Here is a 12,437-nt window from a genome sequence, read left to right on the forward strand (position 1 = left end):
GCAGAGATGTGTAAAGACTTCTCCCTCAGCAGGTCCCAAGAAATGAGCATCCCTCATTAAGGGACAGAGCATCAACACCATGGAGCTAAAGAGACTGAGTGAAGGATAATTTACTAAGTATTTCTTTGTCAATAAAAATGTTCACAATTAAATGGCTGCTGTCTGCAGTGCTGTTCAGAAACCAGGGAGTAGCTCAGGACCCATGAGGTCTTTGGAGATAGCCCTGGTGGCACAGCCCTGAGCCCAGTTCCAGTGAGAGGTGTATGAAATGAACTTTTGATTCAGTGTTTTCATTTGGCATCCATGGCACAGTTTTCGTAGTGAGGGGGGCTAAAGGGGTATCATCCAAGAGAAGCTGCCAGAAGCTTCTCCCATGTCTGACAGATCCAATGCCAGCCAGCTCCAGGATGCACCCACTGCTGGCCAAGGCCAAGCCCTTCAGTGATTGTGGTAGCTCCTGACCACAGCCCCCATTCCCTGCCCTCCTGCACCACTAAGGGGAAGAAAGTAGAAAAATCAGGAGTGAAGTTCAGCCCAGGAAGAAGGGAGGGATGGGGAGAAGATGCTTTAAGATTTTGAGTTTTTTCTTATTACTCTGCCCTGGTTCAGTTGGTAATCAGTTCATTTCCCCAAGTCAAATTTTCCCAGTGATGGTAGCTGGTGAGCCATGTCTCCCTGTCCTTACCTTGACCCACAAGCCTTTTGTTATATTTTCTCCCCCCTGCCCAGCTGAGGGGAATGACAGACTGGCTTTGGTGGGTACCTGGTGTCCAGCCAGGGTCAACCCCCCCAGTGGTGTGGGACACCAGGGCTCAGTGCCAACTGTTGCATTAAGAATATAGAAGATTAGCAGAAAATTATGCCTCAGAGATCAGAGGGGCTGGGTGTGGCTGGGTTTAATTTCTGATTATAGCCAATTTAATTTCTGATTATAACCTCATCAAATTCAGTAAGAACTTGTACAGCCCAGCTTCAAAACCAGTGCAGTTTATTGGAGTAACAGCAAAGCAGGTACAGAATTGCCAGGGATAAATACACTAACCACAGAGTGTCAGTGGATGTTGCCACCCAAGGCACAGTAACAGATCTATCAGTGACATATATATATAATTCCTGTATAACATATCCCCTCCAATGTAGTGGAAGGTGCAAAGCTCACCTAAGCATCCCTTCAGGGGCAGAGGAGAGACACAGTCTTGACCAATCTGAAGCAGGCAGAGGTTTTTGCCCCTGCCCCCCATATTTTTTTTTTCTTTTTTTTCTGGTCCTGGAAGTCCTCTTGCCTATACTATAACTTTTGGCCCTTCCCAATTAGGTGGAAGAATCACATGTTATAGGTGGGGTTTTGGTGACTGTGGTCTCAAATATATGGTCACTTTTCTCTTCATTTGCATTCTTATGGGAGCAGAAGTTTGTATGCAAATAGAACTTTATGAGGATGTTTGTTACTTCCTGCCAGAATTTGTAGTTGCCACCAGAGGCAGAAAGAACACTTTGATGATCCTCTGCCTGCTGAGGCAGCTGTAGAGGCTGTGTGATCTCAGTCAGAGGTCACTCCAGGCAGGCATGGTTTCAGTCAGCCCTTTCTTGAGCCAGGCTCTAGGTAAGCAAGAGGCTCAGCTCAAGTTTGCCTCAACCAACTTCATCAGTTCTTCATAGACTTAAGTCATGTCTGACTATTTAAGGCATCATCCACCTCATGACCACAAACATGCAAACAATACCTATAAAAAGCACAGGAAATTCTGTGAATCTGGCAGTGGTTGAAGTTCTGTGAAGTGTCCCATCCTGCAGACACTGTTGAGACAATTTCTAGAATATTATTCCTTTGTTCCTTTCACAATTTCCTGTTCCTTGACCACGACTGACCTCACTTCTGCCATCACACTTCAAACAGGGCCCTTCCATGGTGCTTTTTTTTAATATAATATTTGCCTGATTTGCCTTTCCCATTCAGTAGGATTAGGAGATCCATGTAGGATGAGGCTTAGGTGATACACAGAACACTGTGGAGCATAAGGGGAGGGAACACTCACCCAAGGAGCCCCATCTACTTCTCAGGTGAAAGATCTCATTGCACTGGCACATGGCACCTTGCAAGTAGATTCAGGATCCCTAAATAGGGACTTGTCAGTGATACAAGTGGCCATGTTTCACACATAGGAGAACAAACACTGCTCATTCATTCTTCATTAAACTCACGAGGTACCTCTGAAAACCTCTCCTTTCTGTCCTGCTTCTGAGCTAACTCTTCTACTGGATACAGCACATCAATCAGAACAGTGTGCAGGAGAACTGCACTTGTATTGAAAAAAAACCTAACACATTTTGTGATTGCCAGCACTGAGATGCTTGGTCTCAGTTGTTGGTGAATTTTCTCTGAACAAGAAAAATGCATATAGGGCATGGAGAATTTGTCACATGACCTTTTCATCACAAAGGAGGCCAGATTATCCCTCATTATAAATGCCTCTCTTCTCTTGTCTTCAGCAGGAAGGCTTTTTGGACAAATATTCATCTAGAGCAGTAAAGAGTGCAAATCATGAAAACGGAAAAGAAGGGTCTGGCAGTGCTCAAGGGTTAGTCAGGCAAACAGACACTCCCCTCAGCAATGAGCATGTAGTCCCTTCAAAGTCCAATGCAAAGATACATCCCAGACCGTTCACCAGATTTGCCATGGTCAAGTGCAAATCCAGCTCAAAGGACCCTTCTTCAGACCCAGCTGGTCCCTGGAAGGCACAGCCTGTTTGACCACATTTGTTCTTGCCTTATGTGCTTCCAACAGAGATAAGCCTATATCTCCCTAGCCAAGATGATATCCATGGGCAAATACATGGGCAAATACATGGGCCCAAAACTACAGGTTTGCATGAATTAACAAGAGGTTTGATTCCTCCAAAGCAAGTTTCCAACAGAGCAGAAAGATGATGGATACTTCCCAGATCTAGTTCATAAGAATGACAATCCTGGATGTTGGTATTTGCCAGGCATAGCTGCAAGCCTTCCTGTCTACTCAGGCAGCAAAATGCCAAACCAACTACTTTGAATGGTGCTGACATAACTTGGGTTGAATTACAATTTCACAATAGGTGAAATGCTGGGCAAGTGCCATGAAAATTATTCAGGATGCATCTGAAAGAACATGAGACACAGTAAAGCTACAGAGGAAATGGCAAAAGGGGGTGAGACAAAAGAAAGAAGAAATAAACAATAGAAAATTTAAGGCAAGGATACTACAGAAAAAAACCCCATGCAAATCAGTTATCCCCACAGCTACTCTAATACTAAATTTTAAGTCATTAATATTTAGTTTTAAATCATTCTAAGCACTTTGTTTTCATGCAGTGGTAGGGTAAGAAACACAAGATCACTTTACTGTCAATGAGGTTACAATTCCAAAATATACTTTAAATAAAAGCTGCTGTTGACTCTTGAACACAGCAACATGAGCAATGCATCTTTAAGGAATATACCCTGAAGGCTAAAAACAGTTTTCTGCTACAAGAAGCAACACAAAACTTCCACTAGGAACCTACACATAAGTTTTTCCTCAGACTGTCTTGTTCATACTGCATGTCTTGAATGGTTCACAGCTACCTGTGAGAATGTCTGAATTGGATTTTCATTTTTGCTGGAAATGTTTTTCAACAATCACGTTGCAGATTTTTGTTTACACATAAAAGGATTTTCATTTGGGTTTTTAATTTTAACAAAATACAGACAATGCTTTCTTACTTTGACTATAGTTATAGTTACTACCCTGGGAAATCTTCAGCACTGAAGCATTGTTTTCCTTGCAAAGCAGATGCCAGGGATCTAAGAAAATTCTGAATTCCAATGCAGTATGTAACTTCTCTTTCATGATAGTCCTCTTCATTATTTACACTCATCTATGTATTTATTATAACCCTTAATATTGTAATATTTATTGGATTCATATTTGATAATATTACAGGGATTAATAGGTAGTGTACATTGCATAGATACACTTTAGTGTGTATCTGTTGTGAAAATTATTAAGTTCTGGTTTATATGGAACTGGATGGCAGATTATATATTAAAGTGTGTTTGAAATTATATAAGGCAAGAGTTAAATATTATCTCAGGACCCATGTAGTTTGAGACAGTGTATGTAACAATAATAAGAATGCAAAATTGGTGTTCTCCTCTTGGAGTTTGTATAAAGCTTCCTAGGTTAGAAATGAAAGAAAGAATTTTATAAAAGAGCAACAAAAGAGTTTCCCTGCCTGGTTTCTGGAGATGTTTTGGATTGCATGTTTGAATGGTTTGGATCTTCTCTAGAGGATGAGTATAGTGCAGAACCTGACTAGGCTTCTTGAGTGAATATACCCAGTATGCCTTAGGAAGGTTGCAGAGGGAATTCTAGCAGAGCTGAACAACATGGGAGAGTGTTACTTTATGAAGCTGATTCAATTTGTATGTCTCTTTTGGGCCTACTTTCTGTTTCACCTTCCAGACTCCACCCCTTTAATAGTTACCTTTGTCTGCCAGTAACTTTCTCTTCTTTCCTATACAGGTCCATGCTGCTTATTTTCCATAACTTCACTGAAGGGATGTAAAGCTGAAATTTCCCAGTTCAGTTATATACTTAGATATAAAGCTTTTGCCTGGGCAAAGACTGTTTTTGGACAAGAGAGTTGTAGATGCAGGCTGGAATGGAGCTCTGGCCAAGCCCTACTCAGAGCAGTTTAGACCTTCAGATATCTCCCTCAGGAGCACAGGACTCTTGACCTAAAGAAATAATCCAGTATTTTCCCAAACTTTTTAAAAATGTGATCCTCACTCTCCCTACTTTTCTGACTCATCATGTGTATGCAGCCAATTACATGAGGCCACAAAATGTCAGATAAGTGACTTAAATGAAGGTATTACTAGCAGCCAGACTTCTCTTTTGAAAAGTTTCACTTCTGCTTTTGTAGAGCAGAGGACTAGATGACTTCAGAGGTCCCCTTCAGCCTATATTTTTCTGACTCCATGGTTCTCCGTAATTTCTATTTTTAATTTCTAATTCATCTTTCTATTTTATTTCCTTGTAGGCTGTCTTTATTGGAAGATCTTTAGTATTTGGATGTTGCCTATAATGATATTAACTTTATTCCTGATGACATCAAGAATCTCAGGTACCTAAATAAAAGAAAATGAAAATAGATCTGTACATCATAATGCTCTGGACCATATCTGGAAATTAATTATGCCACTGAATACATTGGAAAGATTCACTGCCCCCTTCTCCCTCTTCTTACTCCTGTCCTATGGGAAAGTCTCATTGAAACAAAACCAGTAGATGATAACTGCATACCAGAAACAGCCACTATTTGCAAGAACCTTGATGATAGCCATAAGTCAAATATTCCTGTGCAAAATATAACCATTCTCTTAACTGACCATACACATTTACATACTGTTGCTTTATATGACAAGGAAAGAGAAGATGTATTTCTAAACCATATATGGTTGTTTTCAAGCAGTGTGAAGTGTTGGTGAGATAAAAATTGAAATGGAGACCCACCCAATAGAATCTGTAGGAAAAAAAAATATTAATATGAAACTTGTCCTTTGCTGACCTTAATGTTGATGTTATCTGTATATACATGTCTAATACATTCAGATGCTCACATTCCTGTTTTTCCAGGTAATCCAGGTACTTAAAGTATCATTAGAAAAGTACTGTACATACAATTGTGTCTAGAATGTAAAGTGTACTATGAGAAACACATAGCATTTTTAATGTACATACTAGCTTGATTTATTGATTCACCAAATAGGAATTAGGAGAACAATAATGTGGTCAAGGTTGGATATGGTGTGAAGAGCCTATAAATGCCTAGTGATCCCTCAAGTTACCTAAAAATCAAGTGTTTGAACACTGAAGAGAACCAGCTCTCTGTTTTGCTACCTGGGATTTTTGATCTTACACTAAAATTCCTCCAAATAAAAAATTACTTTTTGCACCCCTTGTTCTGGAATAATAATATTCAGAATATTCAGAGATGCTTGGTCATGTGGCTGCCATTTGCTTCTCCAGAAAGTACCCAAAGGAAAAATGCCTACAAATTAAAGACAAAACGAAAAAAAAATTGAATGAGCAATACAGAAATACATCCCATTTTCTTGCCTCCCCTAAGGAGTATTATGAATAAGAAATATGCAGAGATGACCCCCAATCAGTAAATGTACAAGTACTAGGAGAGTGGAAGTTCATAGGTGGTCCACTCTTTCACATGAAATTAATGTTGATTAGGGGTATGATGTATGGGGCATGTCATGGTTTGCTCAAATCCAGAGATCAAGTGTACTGAATGAACGTGAAATCACTTTTAAGGGAGATTTATCAGGCATGCAAATATTTCTGTGTGTCTGAGGTTTCCTAGGAATTTACACTGCCACCTGTCCTCCAGACAAATGTGCCTTGCAGCTTCACGTTGTGGCCGTGTGCCAAGCAGTCTGCTCAGAGGGGGGACAGACCTGAAGCTCACAGCTGAGACAAAATTATGTCAGCTCCATTTCTGGGAACTGCAGAATCATTTTCTCCCCTCTCACCTCACAGCACTGTAGAGCACATCTTTCTATTTATGGCATGCCTGCCTCCTTCCCCACGGGAGCCCTGCAGACTGTGCATTAAGGCCACAGTAATTACTCCTCTGCAGTGGTGTGGGCCCATGCTGAAGTGGAGCTGGGAAGTTTGAGCACCTCTAGTGATGAACCACAGCCATTTGGAGGCCACATGATTTCTTTAATCTGCATTTATGAGTGAGGAGGTTGAGCTGCTGTGGGTGTGTGTACATTATTGTAGAAGGATGATGCCAAGGTTTTGACCCAGTTTCTTCTCCAGCAGAGTTTTACTGTCTGTGATTGCTGCAGTGGACCTTGGAATGGCAAAGGGCTTTGGCTCATCATTTCAGGAATATGCTTAGATTTGGAAGAATTCCCTTTGTTTCCACGCTTGCTCATCATCATACTACAGAAACCTCATGTCTCAGACTGAGTCTTGTCTCCTGTACCTTGTGAAAAGTGATCTGGATTGCAGCAGAGGAACTGTGAATGGAATAAAATAGTTTAAAAATGCAAGATCTCATGTTATTCTGTTGTACAACCTGGGACTCAGCTGGAGCAGTGATGGTATCAGTGCTTTCAGCTCTGAAAGGTCTCTTTTTATCAGTGTATTTATAGTTGAATCAAAGGGAAAGGCAGACTCAGCCCTATGTAAAATCAATGAAGTTATATGCTGACCCTGTGTTTCCTTCAGTGATACTTGGAGAGGGATCAGATTTTTTTCTACTAGCACTATGTCATTTTACATCATAAGGCTTGTACAAAAAAAGAACAAAACAACAAAACAACAAGAACAAAAACAAACAAAAAACTCCAAACCAACAACAATACCAAAAAAATAAAAAAAAACACCTCCATAACAAAACAAACTGATTACTTTATTCCTGCACCACAAATTACACATAGGATGTATTTGTCAAAACTGCAACATTTTTGCAAACTTTAGAAGGCCTTGTAAATAAATCTTGGCATTTCTAGTAAATACATTTGGTTTATTATAGGAAGAAAACCTGAATTTTTCATGAGTTGCAGTCCCCAAATCCAAAATGTCTGATGTTTTTCTACATTCTAAGACCTCAAACAAACAAAAGCACTTTGCCTAAGTGCCTTGATGATGAAGATGGCCTGCAACAGAACAGGGATCAGAGCTCCAGCTTCTGATCTGCTACTGTACTGCTCAGTAAAGGTTTATTGGTTCTCCCTGTTGTTTCCTACATGGCATCTGTACCAATGATACAACACACAAACATAATGAAACTCTAATGATTTTTTAATTTTAAAAAATCAAAACCCTCTGATTTTATTACAATGCACTTAACAAGACATTATTATTAAGTGTGACAGATTTTCATATGTTTGGTTAAATTTCAAAACCCAGCATTATTTCACTACAGTTGAAGGGGTTTGTTCTGATTTCTGTAACAAACATTGTACTTTTGCCTATTCCAAGGCAAACATTTACCGATTCGAAGAATTTATACCATAGGTCTGTAACAGACTTTGGGCCCTGATGCACTGAATCCAGTGCCTGAGTCTTCTCTGGCTGTGGAACACCTGCAGCTACAACCTGGACTGAACAGGAGAAAGGGATTTCCCAGAATGGCCCTATGGGACTTGTCAAACCTGGTGTTTTCATAACCTTCAGCTGGAAGTGCCTTGGTTTTGTTATGCGTCTTGATTGTCAATAATGTAAATTGTCTCAACAGTCAATATTGCTTGACTTGAGGCTGGAAAGTCTGGAAATGGCTTTTCACAGATGCTGGATACACAGCATTATAAATGCAGGTGGGACTCTGAGACAGAAGAGGGAAATGCTAAGGGAGAGATGAAAAACTGGTGACACAGGTCTTCTTTGTATCCAAGTGCTCCTATGCACAGATATAATTCCCTGTCCCAGTGATGGGAACACAGTATTTATCCCAAAATAGTCGCTAGATCAGTTGCATCAGTAATTAAATAACACAGTATTTATCCCAAAAGAGTTGCTGGATAAATTGCATCAAGGGCAGAGCCCTACATATGTGCCTCCTGCTTGTCTAAGAATTGGGCCACAAAAGCGGGTGCCTTCTGCTGACCTCTCTCTCTGGCCCCACAAATCTTGCAGGCCTGATGATGGCTGGGTAGCCTAGTGTCACTGTCATATTTTCTGAAAAATCCCTTGGCCAGGATTTCTTCTCCTGAGAAGCTGAGAAGCCTCAGAGAAAAAGGTGAATAATAATTATCTGATTCGCTTCTCCTGTGTTTGCTGCTTTGGAATGTGGTTTGGACATTGTTTACCAACTGTTAATGTTTGTTTGCTTCCCTGTGAATTGTTTTTACTTAATGACCAATCACTGTCAGCTGTGTCGGACTCTGAGGAGTCAGTCACGAGTTTTTATTATCATTCTTGTTAAGCCTTCTGTCAGTATCCTTTCTCTTTCTTTAGCATAGTTTTAGTATAGTATTCTTTAATATAATATAATAAAATAATAAATCAGCCCTCTGAGAACATGGAGTCAGATTCCTCATCTCTCACCTCATCCTGGGGACGTCACAAACTCAACAGCCTAGTAGCCCCCATTTCTCTCCCCAGCACCCTTTCTGCTTTCCAGCATGTATCACTTTATCCTCACTGACCTGTGGCTGGTGAGCTCTGCTCCAGTAGGGTCACAGGGAGTGGAAGCACCTCGGCCTCAGCCAAAGAAGGAATGCTTTTCCTTCCTGGTGAGTGCTCCAACCTCTGCTCAGCTGTGCAGATTCAGTTTCCCTTCTCCCCTCCTCCTCCTCCTCCACCTCAGTGTTGTCCTTGTGTGGTTCCCACAGATCAGTCACCCACCTGTGTGTGCAGCAGGGAGGCTGCAAGTGCATTGAGGAGCTGCAAGGAGAATTTAGGTGCCTGTGGACAAAGGCCAAGCCAAGGACACAATGAGGCTTCACTCTGTTAACACACCCAAAATCTTGTTTCTGTGGAGCTGAAGAATGGAAAGAATTGTGTGACTCTTTCTCCACTTGCTGGACTAATCATAGTAAAAACCTCAACTTCTTGTTTCTGCTGGGATTTTCACTGGAGTCATTAATCTCAGTTACAAGTACCCAGCCACACGCTGCCAGAAATAGGGAAATAGGGATGGACAGCAGTGGGGACTGGGAGTGAAACTGGAGACATTTAAATGCAGAAGCAGAAAATGATGTAGCAGAAAGAGAGCTGCAGGAGGGAATTCAGAGTTTTAATAAAACTCATGGGCATTGCAGAGAAGAGAGACATTCTGAATGATGATAATAAGGGTTATTCAAATGCAGAAAACAGGGAAATGTGTCACCTGCAAGAAGATTGCCATTGGCTAAGTGTTAAAGCTTCACATACAGAGGGGAATGGCTAATATTGAAACTCCACAGCAGTTTTAATGCCTACCATGGAACAGGTAGTCTGAACAACTACTCCATGATTTTGAGAGGAACAGCAAAGGAAAACTCTGTGGCACAGAAATAAGAGAGAATTTTCTTTTCCTTTAAAATTTTTTGGGATTTATGTAATTCCAGAAGATTTGTGCATGCTGAGGAACCTGTGGCTGAAAATCAAAATAACCCAAAAACTAGCAAGATGCCCAGTAAAATTAACAGTGACCTTTGGCTTTGTCTCACCTGTTGTTCATGGTGAGTAAAGTGAACTCTGCACTGCAGAGTACAGTACAGACCACAGAGTACAGCAGGTGCTTCTGCAAAGGGCATGAAGGCATAGATATACACTGACATGTGTGACCTTCTGTGCTCTGGGCTTGGAGCTGGCTGGCAGAGAAGGAGCTGTGAGCTGCAGTTGCATCGTCTTCCATGCTACTGTAGTAGTAGTAGCAGTAGTAGTGGTAGTAGCAATAATAGTAGTAAGAGTATCTCAAGTGCAGCACTCTCTCAGATGCTCAGTCTCTGGCTTCTAAGTGAGAGTTTGGGCTGTGCCAGGCACAGGGAGTGTGTCTGATCCTGCCTGAGCAGATATGCCTTTAAGGAACAGTAGTCCTGTGTCTTCCAAAGGGAAAAAACCCATTCGCTAACACTGAGCTGCTCTAGGGATAACTTTAAAAATTTTCTTCCTTTATTTTAGGAATGGCTGTTAAAGCTTTCCAGGATTAATTAATAGGAAGAGTCTCCAGACTGAAAGAGCTCCAAATGCATTCAGGATTTCTGGCCCAGACTCCCAGCCTCTGTGCCAGGCTCCAGGGCAGCAGGGATGTACTCTGCATTGCTAACGTGGCAGCAGCACAGAGAGCTGGCACTCAGTGTGTCTTTCACAAAACGTGAATAATGCACGGAGTTAAGGGACTATAGGAATAGAAGTGGGTAAGCTTGGAGAAGCGAGAGGGTGCCAAGCTGGCTGTGGCACACGGTGCAGCTGTGTCCTGCCGCCGCTGGAGATGCTGGGAGGGAGGGCATCGGGCATCCCTTCCTCCGGATGAGCCCTCGCTCCTCTCCAGCCCGGAGCGGCTCCGCACACCCACCTTGGGAGCTGAGAGCAGCACAGCACTGCTGAGGCCGGCAGCCTGGTTCTGCTCGTGGTTCTGGGCAGGATTTGCACTTTGTGTGGCTCCAGCTCCACAAACTGCAGCCCCGCGGCGTGTTTGCGGGGCCTCGTTTGTCCGTCCGTCTGTCCCCGCCGTCCGTGCGCCCTGTCCCGCACCCAGGCCGGTGGTGCACGCACGGCAGCTGTGTACAGCCAGCCCCCTCTAGTGGCACCTGTCCCCGCAGGGCCCGATGCCCAAGGAGACTGGACTCGGTGTTTGAAATTTTTAAATTTTATACTACGTTATATAGCATGGTGAGACGAGATGGAGACATAGAATCACAGGTTCAGACAGATTTGAGCTGTTTGACTCGCCTGCAGTCTCTCTTACCTTGCTATGAGCAAGTCACCTTCCGAAGTTTCTGTGGTGGAGAGAAATGAAAGCCATGATCAAAGCTGCTGCTGCTCAGGAATACACAGCTCTTCAGCTCACCACTAAGGCTCCTCTCATCTCCTCTGTGAAAGCCTCAATTTTCAAACCTCATTTGCCTTCCTCCTCATCCAGGCCACTCCCCAACACCCCCATTTATACCTTCAAATGTAAAGCTGGTGTTAGATGAGATCCATCCCCTGAAATTACACTTGAGCATTTTACTAGCAGCATTTACTGCAGTGTAACTTCAGGCACCTGACCGACATGCTGGACCACAGGCATCATATTTTGTATGTGATAGCCTACACACAGAACTCATGCTTACACAGTACCTCAAACAGAAGATTGGAAAAGATTATAATTACAACCAGTTTGTGCTGGGGACCTCAGTTTGATCTTTCCACTAACTCAGATTTTTGAAATTGTGTACTATGGAGGCAGAGGACCAAGGTTATGTGAGGTTAAAAGTTTTTTCTTTTTTGTTTTATCTGGAGATCACTAAAAATATAATTCTGACTTTCACATCATGTTTAGATAGTGCAGAAATTGCTGACTACTGGGTGATGAATACACAGCATTCATGCTTCTCAGATGTGGCCTGATTTGAGACAAGATGTAATTTAGTCAAAGCTAAAATTGGCATCTCTTGATTGTATTGCACTGGGTCCTGCTCCTTTAAACATGTGTCTCTGTGTGTGCATGCATGTGTGCAGGTGTGTGCAAAAGCAGGTGTGTGCAGACATACCTGTACAGGCAGGCAAGAGGGGAAGGAAGCTTTTTATAGCAAATCCTTTCTCAATTCACATCTCTGGTCAGCTGATAGGAGCTCTAAGTGGGCATGTAAAAAGGATGGTGAAGCAAGACACCCCGAGAGCTCCTGCCTTTGCATGTTGAGGGCAAGGTAGCTGTGAGTGATGTACACTCATGCACTGATTTTGCGCAGCCAGTGGGGAAAATCTG

The sequence above is a fragment of the Zonotrichia leucophrys genome, chromosome 1, assembly GCF_028769735.1.
Source record: "Zonotrichia leucophrys gambelii isolate GWCS_2022_RI chromosome 1, RI_Zleu_2.0, whole genome shotgun sequence".
Lineage (NCBI taxonomy): Eukaryota > Metazoa > Chordata > Aves > Passeriformes > Passerellidae > Zonotrichia > Zonotrichia leucophrys.